General features: G+C 37.1%; 1 long non-coding RNA gene across 19 annotated transcripts in view; it reads left to right on the top strand.

Moving 5' to 3' along the window:
* Window positions 1–12869, top strand: part of LOC110478808 (uncharacterized) — a 231979-nt gene that overhangs the window by 82010 nt on the left and 137100 nt on the right. For 18 of the 19 annotated variants that reach the window (XR_014954997.1, XR_014954994.1, XR_014955004.1 and 15 more), the window contains one exon: window positions 2454–2575. This is a non-coding gene — a long non-coding RNA (uncharacterized LOC110478808). The remainder of the gene's footprint in view (window positions 1–2453; window positions 2576–12869) is intronic. The other variant, XR_014955005.1, reaches the window with a different exon arrangement.

The following is a 12869-nucleotide window of genomic DNA, read 5'->3' as shown; positions in this document are numbered from 1 at the left end:
CTAATTGGCATTTATTTATTTCCAGCTGCCACAAAGACTCTTTGTAGTTAAGAGTCATTTATAAATCACAGTAGTTACTTACTGGTCTGAAAGGTTGTTGCAGTAGAAAATTAATAATTATAGTGAGATGTTCTTTTGAGACAGCTAAACATAACTGGAATAGGAAATACATTTTAAAATATAGCAAAAGCAATATATGCAGAGTGGTTAGAAATATCTACATATTTTTTAAAAAATTAAATCTAACTTTAATGACCTACAGTTCAACTACCAAAATAATCTTCAAAGTTTATTCACAATTCTTAAGTCTATTCATGTTTTCTCTGACATCTTTCTCATATTGGTCTACATATATATTTTTAATACTTAAGGAACATCTCTCTTAAGTTTTAATGGTTTCTTTCTTATGAGTGCCCTGTGTTAGAATTGTCTCTGCAATGCTCAACTCTAAAATTAAAAATAATTTGATATACTGAAAGGCTTTAATCACCTAATAGAGCTCGTATAAGACAATATTAAAACACATTTATGCACGAACAACTAATAACTAATAACTGAAAGAAATTACATGCAACTTGAGAAACCATTTCTTAATTGTTACTCATTAAAATAAATTATGGCATAATATCCCATTTACAATGCTGGAAATAGAATATAGCAGCAGTTGTTCTGTCAATTTATCTTTCATTCTAGCTTTTTATGGCAGCTATGTTTTGAAAAATAATTTGTCCTGATCAGATGGTGTTATATTTTACCAGCTAATAGCTGCACCCCCCTGCAAGCATATCCTTAGAGAGGCATAGGGTTAAACATTAAAACTTACACTTATTAGAGCTAATTGAATGTTATTGTAGTGAACATAAGGAGCTGTTGCTGTGGTTCAAACAATCTGCAAATCTATAGATCCTTGCAGTTGCATTGCTACCTACAGCTTTATTTATTGTAGGCCATACAGGATCTTTATGGAGAGCTGATGTGGAAAAATTAACTGAACACAGACGTAAGATAAACAGCAAATATTTTGTTATTATTGCAGTGAAGGTTCAGCTCTTTCAGTGAGTGTGGCTTTTGAATCAGCTTTGGGGAATCTCGGTGCTGCTCCTGTGCATCTTCAGCCGGATGCCTCACCTGGAGTTAGGGACACAGGAGGAGAGCAAACCCCCAGACTGGGAGCACTCTGATCATCTGCAGTTCCCAAATATTATGAGTCCTTCAGGATTTTGGCCTGATTGATGTGAAGGTTTTGCTTCAATTTATTAACTCATAAGGGCTCAAATATAAAAAAAGTTTTGATTTTCTTGCAATCCAGTCACAGATTACCACTTCCTTTCTTTGTTGTAAAACCAATGTCTCAGGTGCCAACACCATAAACAGACAGGAAAAATAATTTTTCATTTTAATCTGAAAGAATATTATTCCAACTTGATTTCATCTTTCTCATGGTTTAATTCTCAGTTTAGTTAATTCTACTGTCTGAAGCTGGTTCTGTAAAGAATAACTACAGCTTATATTATGGAGACGTCTGCTCTATAGAGTGGAATCAGAGAATTTTCTGAAGTGACATCAGACTGAGCTGACAGAAAATATGGCTGAAAATCTTCCAGTATTTATAGCTAAGCCTCTCTCCTTTATTAGACTTATTTATGTTTATTAGAGAGCCTTTGGCACCTACAGGAATGGCTAGAAAGTTGTTCTAATGGGTTTCTACTCGGGGAGTGGAGCTGGGGATGTTGGAAGAAGCTTTCTGTCCTCTGCTCCTCCTTTTGCCATGATCTCTGCTTATTACAGGCATGACTGCACTACTAACTCTGCCCTGCAAAGCCTTGACTTTGGGGGCTAATAAATGTTTTCCTGTTTTCACCCCAGCTTTAAATATTTGTCTCTGTTCGCCTGTGAAAAAGTGCATGCCCTTCAGGAATGTGTGGCATACAAATAATTAGTGCTTGTCAAGGGAGGGAAAAGGAGAAAGGTGAGAAATGCAGTGCACATCTAAAATGAAACTAGGAGTCAGAGACATTTGAATAAAAACCCAGAAATGTAAAAGCTAGAAAAAATTTCTATTTTCAGTGACATTATAAACTAGAATCTGCCTCTAGTTTCTGTTTTTTTAAAGAAGGCTGTAGTACTCAACTGTACAAGTAATTTTTTTAGGTTGTACTTTAGAGACTTAATACTGTAGAATATCTATCTCTTTGCTTCACTTATTGTTTCTCTGAGGGGTTGCTACAAAAGAAAACAAAAGCCCTTTATACCAGAAACCCGCTGTCATATAAGTTATCTCCTTCCATCCATAGTGCTACTTTACAGGCTGAAATAAAAAGTAGATAAAAAGAGTTGGTGCCATTAGATGAACCCTCTCAATCTCTTTTTTTTCTGGAGAAAGGGAACTGGGGGAAGAAGGTCATTGTTGTTTATTTTAGAAGTTATTAAACCTCTGTTTTATATGTGTTCAGTACAGATTACTGAGACCTAAAAGTTTGGAAGCCTGGAAAGAAAAGGAGGAGCCTGGAAAAATACAGGCAAGAGAGAGAGAAGAAATGAAGTAAAATGGAGAGGAATACACTAAGAAGTTGAGGTAAAAAAAATGTCATGAGTGCATCTATGTCACTGTGAATTATTAAAACACTTCTCTCTCCTCAGAATTATTCCCAAACTTTCTGTTACGTGAATATATTCAACCACTGAAATTTATGAATTATTATAATGAAGAACTAAAGCTGATCCTTAGCTGCACCATTCCTGATGTCAAAGCTATGTGGTGTGCTCTTTAGTTACACAGAATCTTTGCCATTTTTTCCACAGATTTGTTATGTTTTAAGGGCATTGCATAAGGCAAAGGTCACAGGATTGTTGAGGTTCATCATCTTGAGTTCCATTATTATACATGCACAATTCTTTTTTATCCATTACTATACTGCTATTCCTTTTCTTAAAGGAGGCTTAACATGATTGAGGCTGGAACTATGATGTTTCCAATAATTTTAAATATCTGACCTAAGACAACAAGATCTGAATATTCAGGCATGCCATGTCCTGCTAGTGAGCTTTCAGCTACATCTGGTTTTCTGGGCAGGTAGGACTCTTGCTTTTCTCTTTGAGATACAGACTGCATTTCTTTGAGTATAAAATGCAATATAACACCCTCTTTCTACAAATACAGAGTTCCCAATTACAAAAGCTGCTCTCCACCCTGTGATCTATGGGAAAGCATAACTTTGGCTCCATATTGCCTCCCTGCTGCTTGCCCAAGCAGTCAGAAAATAAACTTCTGTACATAAGGCTGTGAAGGAATCTCCTCTTTTTAATCTCTTTTCATGAGAAGTTCCCTGCTTCTCCAAGGAGGGAAGTGGTTGATGTTAGGTCCTCAGATCTAAACAACTGCCTACGAAGCTTGGCACACAGTGTTTTAGCAAAGTCAGTATTCTGACTTTCATGTATTCAGGATACAAGTGGTTTTGACTTAGTTCTAGCTTTTGGCCTTTAGATCTTTAGAAAACCAGACTTCAAATCTCTGAAGCAGAGTAAGGTAAAAGGAGATATTTGAAGTAGCCACTAGAGTAAAAGTGTGATTTAAATTAATTCCCTGAACCAAATAATAGTTGTACAACAGAGAGAAGGCATTTTAAACACACATACACACATTTTTCATTATTGCTGTCTAATCAGAAGTTAATTCTTTCTCTTTCTTGATAACTAAGCCACAAATACTGTCCCAGCACCATATTCCTCTAGCTCATCACACTCCTGTCCTATCTCCTCATGTGTTCCTTTCAGGTCAGAGATGGAAAAAGAACTGTTTTTCATTGCATTGACAGGCTGTCATACCTGGGGTGAATGGTACAGTAATGCCAGTTTAACAGAGAAGAAATTGTTTACATTTCTAGTAATTTTAATTGAATGTGTTAAATTAATAGACACATTCCGAGAAAAATAAAACCAAAATTCCAATCCAGAAAATAATGCGTTTCAAAATCACTTGGTATCCATACTCAGATTTAACTGCTGCAGAAATGAGACTGAGCAGGTATCTGCAACCTTATCTACAACCCTGTGTCACTATAGCCTCTACAGCACCAAACAAAGCATTCAAAATACCATTTTTAAAGCTAGAATTTGTTTTTTTAGACATTAGGTTGCAAGGAGCATTTTGTAGAGCAGCTAAAAGGCAACCTCAGCATACAGCATTCCTTATTTTTGCAATCCTTGGGTTTAAAGGGAAGAAAGTGTTTGACCTCTTCTTTACAATTTTTATTGCTGCAAGTGAAACATTCCATGCCTGTTAGATGTTTGGCATTGGTTTAGATAGAAAACCAGCTTGGATAAAGTAAAATGCTGACTTTTCCTTTCTTTTTAACACATTCTTATGGCATATTTACTGTATAACCAGTATGTACTTTGCCAAGTTAAGATTAGGATTGAAAAATAAGGTTCTGTGCAACCAAAGACCAAGAGCTTATTAAGGTAAGAACTTGGCGAGTGCCCCTCCAGGGAACTGCAAAGCTTTACTAAGCTATAGATACTGCAGAAATGATCAGAATCCTAATGCAAAACATCTCCCTACCTGAATAAAAAGGTCAGTTGGTTGGGGCAGTAGAAGTTTTGAAACCATAGTACAGTATAACTCAAATTGTACTGCTGCTATAAATTAGTATTAAAGCAAATCTAAATTGTATTTCTGTAAATTCAATTTCTGTCTGTCCAAAAGGACAAACAACCCCACCAAAATAGCCAAAACCCAAAAACAAACAAAAAACCCACTGAACCAAACTAAACCAACAAAAAACCCACACCAAAAAAAAAACCCACCAAGAAAAAAAAAAAAAACCAAAAAAAACCCCCCCCAAAAAAAACCCCCAAAAAAACCAAAAACAACAAAACCACCCAATGCAACAAACCAACAAAAAAAAAACAGCAAAAAACCCCCCAACCTCACAACATGATTTTGATCTTATGGTGGGTCCACTTTTTCACATCCCCTTTGCAATTGGAGCTGAGGCTGTAATTTCACACTGTTCCATCTGCAGACATTCCCCCTTCAATAATGGAGAAATTCTGGTTGTTAGAATACCCTGAACTCACATTATCAGCCCTTCTTTTGGAGGGCTCTGCAATCTTCCACAGAACAGGAGTGGAGCTTTCTTCCCTTCCTACTGCACCTTCTTTTTTTGTGGGTGCTCTTCCACAGACAAATCCTCCTGCTGCTGCTTAACGGAGACTGTTTCCAAAATAACACCTTTTTTTTTTTTTTCAAATGATGTGTTAGTGGGAAAGGTAAGCACACAAAAAGAAAGAATCCCCTCTAATCATATCAAAATAGGCCTTTAAGTGCTTTTATATTTCAATACTGAAAAACAAATGTTAATATTGCAGTAACCTGAGTTTAACCTCAGAACACTGCTGTAAGGGGCAAATATATCATTATCTCCATTTACCAGTGGTAGCCTGAAGCACAGATAGATTTTTGTGTGTCTGGCCCAAGGTCATGTAGAAATGCTTTAGCAGAAGTATAATTAGATGCAAGATCTCCTGAGTTCTAGTCTAATATTTAATAGCTGTCCTTTCTGTGCTCTTAATGGTAATGGAAGGCATTTATACTTACCTAGGAGAACACTAGCCTGGAGAAATGGTTCTTTTCCAAGAATGGCAGAAAATAATTTTGTACTGTCTGTGATGGCTTTTCTCGACCTCGGCACACAGTTAGCTAAATTTTCCTGGGCTTAAACTCAGTAATACAAAAATCAAAGAGGTTGCAAAGTGCAATTCAGCAGGGCCTGTACAGTGAGCATGGTGAGGTTCCAGCTCGCTGCTGCTTCGGTGTTGTGAGTGATGTATATTCTGTTTAGAAATAGAGAGGAATTTTGTCCCTGCTGGTTTTGGCTGCTGGCCTTTTACCAGTCCATTTCAGCAATATAAACTCCAGCTGGTTACTGGTGGTGTATGCAGCAGCAATGTATGTGATGGTTTCTGCAGACAGCTAATTTTCTTCTGGGCCACAAAAGGCAAAATGCCTTCTTGCTCTCCTGAGAGCTAAGAGAGAAGAGAAACACAATTAGTGTCAGAAAGCTGTGGCAATAGGTGAAATCAGAGCGGGAGATTTGTTCATTCTTCTGCCATTGTTTTCTCTTGCCAATAGAATTTGTTTGTGTTTTCTGTAGCAGAGCAGTGCTTCCAAGGCCTCTGTTCTGGCAGAGCACAGGGGGCACTTCATCCACTTTCTGCATTTATTTCACCATATGTGCTCCATGTGGTCCCACTATGGACTGAACTACAACTTTCTAAGCTAAAGGATGTCTTTTTAGTATTTATCCTTCTGATGCCTGTTCATTAAAATGTGTTTTATGTATTGAAGATATACATGCAGGGATGTCGCAAAAGGATTCAGAACTTCAATTAAAATTTTGTAGGAAAAATAAAATCAGTCATAGAGGGGCAAAATACTTCTTTGAAGCCTCACTAAGTTGCTTAGAAAAAAAGCCCAACAAACTGCTGTCAAGTCTCTGTATATCACAGAAATATCTTTGTATTGCACAAGATTGCCAGTTACATGGAAATTAGGTCTTTTACTAAGGCAAACACAGCAAGTGATGAAGATACACTGGTGACACTGAGCAGGAAAATGTCTGTATAAGATCATTCTGAGATGTGAGGCAATATTAAATGATAGGTTTGTTGTTGATTTTTAATTTTTCCATTGTTCCAGTGCCACATTTTTAAACTAAAGTTCACTGCTATTCCAAAATGTCTCTCTTCATGAAATTTAGCAATGGTCACAAAGGCAGGACCAAGCTCTTTACATAAGACCTATGTTACAAACCAAGCACAAGTTGCTATAACCTATTTGCTAATAAAACTTCACAGGAAAAAAGGTGAATGACACCATTTATTTGTCCTTGCTGAATCCAGAAAGGACACAATTCTTTAGTAATGTCACCCAATAGATGGCAGCAGCATCTTTACAATGAAATACTCTTTCAGCAAGTACAGAGACATTTGGGATGAATTTCAGCTTCTGGCTGCCAATTGACAAAAGAAATACGGTACTTTTTCTTTTAAGAAGTAGAATTATAGGAAAACATAGCAAAATGCATTTTTTCTAATGGGCTTTTGTCAGTTCTACTTAATACAACCAAAATTTCATTCAGCGGCAGGGCTGCTAGTCACCCTAATCAAGAGGGAAAAGCACAGGTTGAATGGTTCCAAACCATCATTGATTCCTGGCTGCAAGAGAACTTGTTTCCCTTTATTGAACCAAAGCTGCAAGAGGGAATCTCCATCCCATGATGCAAGTTGGAAATTTGTCTGCACACATTGCACCTGCATGTGGATGCACACGGGTGTGCACACACCCAAGCATACAGTCTTCAGGCTGTCAACTGACAAATAAAGAGAAAAACTTGTAGGAAAAAGCATTTTTATGTATACTGTTGTTGCATGGCTATTATTTAAGAAAGAAAGGTGAACAGATCTGTATATGAATGCATGTTGCCATGCTAGGAAAGATGAATCTGCATAGACAAAGATGAACACCAAAACCATGAACAAGTCAAGATTCAATACAACTCCATTCACAAATAATTCATATATTTGACAACAGTTGTTTCCTAATTTAGTGGAAAACTGAATGTGAAGTGACTGATTTTCAAATTTTGTTTTAACAAACTACTTCAAACTCATTGATCATTCCGAATGCCAGCACTGTTGTATTTAGAACAAAAAAGATTTATGTTTGGGAAGTAAAAAAAAAAAGGTTGCTGATCACTTTCAGGATAATCTCCTCTTTCTCAGTTTGAAAATGTAATTAATTCATTAGCTGCCTATTTACCAGATGTAAATATTATGGGTGCTTGTAATTCCAGATTCTGAAAATAACAGAATGTGGTCACCAGAATCACCTCACCACACATAGAGAGTGTTGTTATTTTCTCAGCAATAACAAGACTGTTATTAAAATAATCCTGTTTGCACTTCTAGAAAACACACTGTATATCTTTACATGTTTCTTCACGGTTTTTAGAAGAGATTGGCATTTTTTAAAAGATGGTAAAATAAATTAAACTGTAATTTGAAAAGAAAATTATATAACTCTCTATCAGAAGAGCGAAGCTTCCCATTCAGCATAAACTGTGACATTTTATGTCCTTGCCCCACTAAAATACCTTGACTTTGAACAGGGCATTTTGCATTAAGCAGAGAAACCCCTATGCACCCATAATTACAGGCAGTTGTTAATTTTTATAAGCAGTGCATGATTTTGGAATAATTAAAACCGTGAAATCCATTCTGCAAGGCTGTTCTCATTTGAAAGAGGAATTTTAAAATTAGGATAATTAAGGTGAAAATATCATAACCCCCTCTCTTATTGACAAGCTAAATCACACAAAGTAAGAGTTGGCTGAATTCTCTGCTCTTTTGAAATGTTCTTTAAAACAATTGGTGAGCTATAGTTCAGATTGGTGCTCAATGCCTAATTAGGTTTCTGTGGAGCTGCTGTGCAGCAACTGCAGCAACATGTAAACTAGTAGCAGTTATATGTTATATTTTTAACTGAGTATAAGCATAGGAAATGGAAAGGACAATTGGAAGGAAGATGAAATTAAGATTTGTGAAATTTTACAAATATCTGGTAGGGAACCATTCATTTTCTGTGCCCATCTTCTAGGCAAGCTTTCATACAGGAGGAGACTAAATTTCTTTAATGAAGGAAAGGGCAGGACATGAGCAGATGCATTTGGGGACTATTTGCAAATGTCCTTGCCTGGTTGTATTGATTTGGTACTGCAAATACCCTTTCAGCTCCCCAAGAGGTCCTTAAAGGAAGACAACACAGAAAGTGATAAACACCTATTTTTTCTCAGTTCAAGATCTGTACCTTCCCTGATGAATCTTTCAGGCGTGGTGTAGCATTCTATTTGTACAAAAAAGTGAGAGTAATTGCTTTGGTTGGCATTATCCCACCAAATGTTGACTGCTTAATTGAAGATCCTAATTAGCAGTGTAGTTGTCCTAGGTTCTTGTATAAATCAACAGAGGGAAGCTTCTGGAGGACAATTCAGGCCTTCCATTAACTCAGTCACTGCAGGATAAGCAGCCTTTTTCCACTAAGTCTTAATCATCTTTTTTACTAAAAAATGGTTGTTCTGTTGTTTCATATTATTGGGGTGAGGGTAGACACTTAGTTTTGAAAGTCAGACTCTTAAAGTGGTTCATTTTTTATTTTCATGCCATAACAGAATTTTTTATTTCCTCTGTCTGCCTTTTCTACCATTCTGTATATTCTTTATACCATTCTTTCTACCTGCTCTTAATGTTTGGGTGAATGTAGAGGAGTCAAAACTGATTCAGAACAGGATTTCCAAGGAGAGAAAAAAAAAAGTAAAAAAAATATTACAGCATTGATCCTTTAAAACATCTGAAGAATTTCAGTCTTGAAGATCTTTAACCAGTGGCATGAAAGGGAATGGATACCTGCTCTCTCTCTTGAACTGGATTTATAAAATTCCTTAAAGTAATTTGTATTTTTGTTTTTCTAGGAATCTTATCATTCTGGGTTTAATATGCACGCTGAATTCTCTCTCCCATTCCCAAACACAACCTCACTGCAGATAATGACCAGTGATGGATTCATTTGCCATTTTTGGGCAATTGCTTTACTCATTTCTTGTGCTCCCTGTGTCAGATTCTCTGCTGGTATGAAAGCCTAGAGAGCCTTAGACCTGAAGGCCAGACCTGCAGACAGACAGACTGACAAGGTGCTGCCGTCCATCCCAGCCGAATGCCCAGCTGCTGAGATCACCACGTTTCTGTTCCCTGCCCTCAGCAATGAAAAGCAGTACTTTAGTTTTGATGTCAGGGTTCTGAATTGGTTGGACCAGGCTGGGCTTTCACTCTCAGGTCTAGCTCAGGTTGCTTGAAGTGGTACAGGCATTTTTTTTTCCCTTAACAAAAGCAACAGAACATTATTTTTAGGTGCCTGAAGGGTTGGCTGGTTGATTCACAAGCCAGCCCATGTAATCAGCTTCAGAACTTAATAGCATTCAAGTGAGCAGACGTGCAGACTGCAGGATAAAGGAAAGTCAAATGCACACAGCAGCTCACTTCAGCTCTGCAATCACACTTGTATTTATTATTTCTCAGGATGTCGTGGTCCAGCATTTATAAAATTTAAATATTAATTTTAGAAGTCTTAATTATAGCAACAAGAATAGTTCTGCTCGGTCCCAAAAATAATATAGCAAGAAGCTATTAGCAATTTACCTGATTGAGGAACAGGTAGAGGTTTAATTAGAATTGGAAAATATAGTTTGTTTCTATTTGCATAGTAAGTAGGGAAGGAATTTGCTCATTTGGGTGAAGTTTTTACTTGGTTTTCACTATTAAAATAACAGGTTATCAACAAATTCACAAAAAAACTGTTCAATGGATGAAGACAAACATATGATTTGCATTGATATATTCCAGATTCTAGTCTATTTTGTTTATCTGTAAATATCAGTTAAACAGATACAAACGGTATATAAACAAAGTCTTTTTACAGCCATCCATTTATTTGATACGTGAAAATAACATAATGTACTAATTTGTTTCTCAATGGAAATCTAATTTTAATCACGTCCTGCACTGGCAAGTCAATACTTCTTAGTTTGCTATTTTTGTCTCAAACAGTGCTGTGCAATGAATTTCCAGTGGGATTTCCTGTCTTCCCATGGCTGCCGTGGAGCTCTCCATCCTGGCTCCCATCAGCAACCTAATTGAAATGTGCTGCTCTTAATTTCAGTGTTATTACTGACAGCAGCAGTCCAGAAGACCGTGCTATCATAAATACAGAAAAAACAAGGTTCATTGATAATTGCTGGAGAATGGAAAGACTGAGGTTGTGATCTGATCAGACTGGGCCAGGTCCCACAGCTCCTGCTGTGAAGACATCCCATCACAAGTAGATCAGATAAAACAAGAATTTTAGGAGAGTACTATAAAATGTAAATAATATGTTTTACATCCCAGAGACGAACACTTCTTGACTTTTAACTGCACTATTAATTCAGATATTTTCTCTCCTTCATGCCCTACACTGAACTCAATCATTTTCCTCTTGTCTTTAAGGAACACAGAATGTGAGTTCTTGTTCTCTTTCTCTTCTTTTCCCCTTTTCTTTACTCACCATCCCTACTTTTCAGGATTTGCCTTTCAGGATGTCATTCACAACCCAATGGCCCATTCTTTTAGTTGACAAAGTTATTACATGAATGAGCTGATGTGAGAACTGTTACAGTACTTCACATTAGTCTTAATTTACCTTTGATGGATGCAGGGAAACTGTTTCATGATAAAAAAACCTTGTATTCATCTATCCAGTGTAGATATTTACAGTACAGTGAACAGTGAGAAATACTATAAAAATTGGTATTCAGTGCTTTCTGAGAAGAGATGCATATTTATTTACCCATTTTGTCCAAAGAGAAACTCTGCTTGAAGAAAAATTATTTTACTATTCTGAGGAAATTTTCTGTTTAAAAGATTCAGTACAGTGGGCTTGAGGGTAGGAAAAAGATGACCAAGCAGATTAAATACTTTCTAGCTTGGCAATTTTGTTATTTTTCTGAGATTGGAATTCAAATAGTAGTTTGTTCTGGGAAGTAATCACTGCATGCAAGGTAGAATAAGCCTTGCAGAATGTGAGAGAAAACAGTGAGTGGAGGACACTGGAAAATGGAAAACTGAGGTTTATTCTTCAAAGTTAAATCAGCTTCTTTGTGTACCAGCAATAGACAGCTGGGCTTTTGCATTGCCTTTTTGCATCATGGCCATAAATTCTCTCCTGGGCATGAGATATTTGGTGGATTTTAGTGGTTGAATGAACAGTTTCTGATGAAAACTTTTCACTGGAGAGTTTCTCACTGGCTGAAGTCACTAGAGGAGTTACTTCAAAGCTGTACAATATCAGTGTACAACCCAGCCACCCTGATCATGCTCCTCCCTTAAAAAAACTGTGGTCACTTTTTTTTTTTTTTTTTGTCTGCAGCTGAATTAATCAGCAAAGATTCAGTGGAAGTGGTGACAGTAAATTGCATAAGCTATGTGTTGCCCCAAGCCTGGTCTAAATTAATCTTCTCTGAGCTGTGTGTCCTGAATTAAGATCACCATACTGGCCTTTCCTGTAAATATTGTAGAAAATGTGGAATACAAATACCGTGTGAAATACAGCATCAAAATAAATGATCTGTTGCCTCATCTTTAACACAAAACTTGCCTCATAAAAACTGAAGGAGGTTTTCATGCTTTTGGAAATAGTTACTAATGATCCCTCATAAATTAACCCTTCTTTCTGGAAGTAGAAACCAAGGTAACATTGTTGGTTGCCATCAAAAAGTGGTGTGCTGTACCATTTACATCACTGGTCAGAAAATCACATCTGGACAGACAAAGCTGTGTCTGTTACCAAGGTTTGTTTGCGCAGCTCTCACTTAGGGTAGATTTCTCATTTATACAGGTGTTGAAACAACCCAGCAATGAAAATAGACAGAGTAAATATACCATCAAAAATAAAAAAAGAAATAGATACCAAAACCCAAATGGCTTTCTCTGACAGTGCTGAATGTACCATCTGTTTCCATTGCATTATAAATTTATATAGGACATTACTATGCAGTGCTGTTTCTGGGTAGCTTCTCATTTGCATTTGCTTTTGTTAAAAATGGGCACAACTGAAACCCAGCAGGCTGGAACCACTGGGCTTTGGAAAGAGGCACTCAGACCAGCCCGAGGTGCTTCAGCCTGAGCCTGGAGCCACAGCTGGATGGGGCAGCTGCCACACACCTATCCCATCCGTGTTAAAGCACAGCTCTGGATCCAGGCACCCCATGGCCCGTCAG

Source organism: Lonchura striata, chromosome 4, assembly GCF_050655825.1.
Source record: "Lonchura striata isolate lonStrDom1 chromosome 4, ASM5065582v1, whole genome shotgun sequence".
Taxonomy (NCBI): Eukaryota; Metazoa; Chordata; class Aves; order Passeriformes; family Estrildidae; genus Lonchura; species Lonchura striata.
The sequence above is the reverse complement of the archived record's forward strand: the minus strand, read 5'-3'. Positions and strand labels throughout refer to the sequence as shown.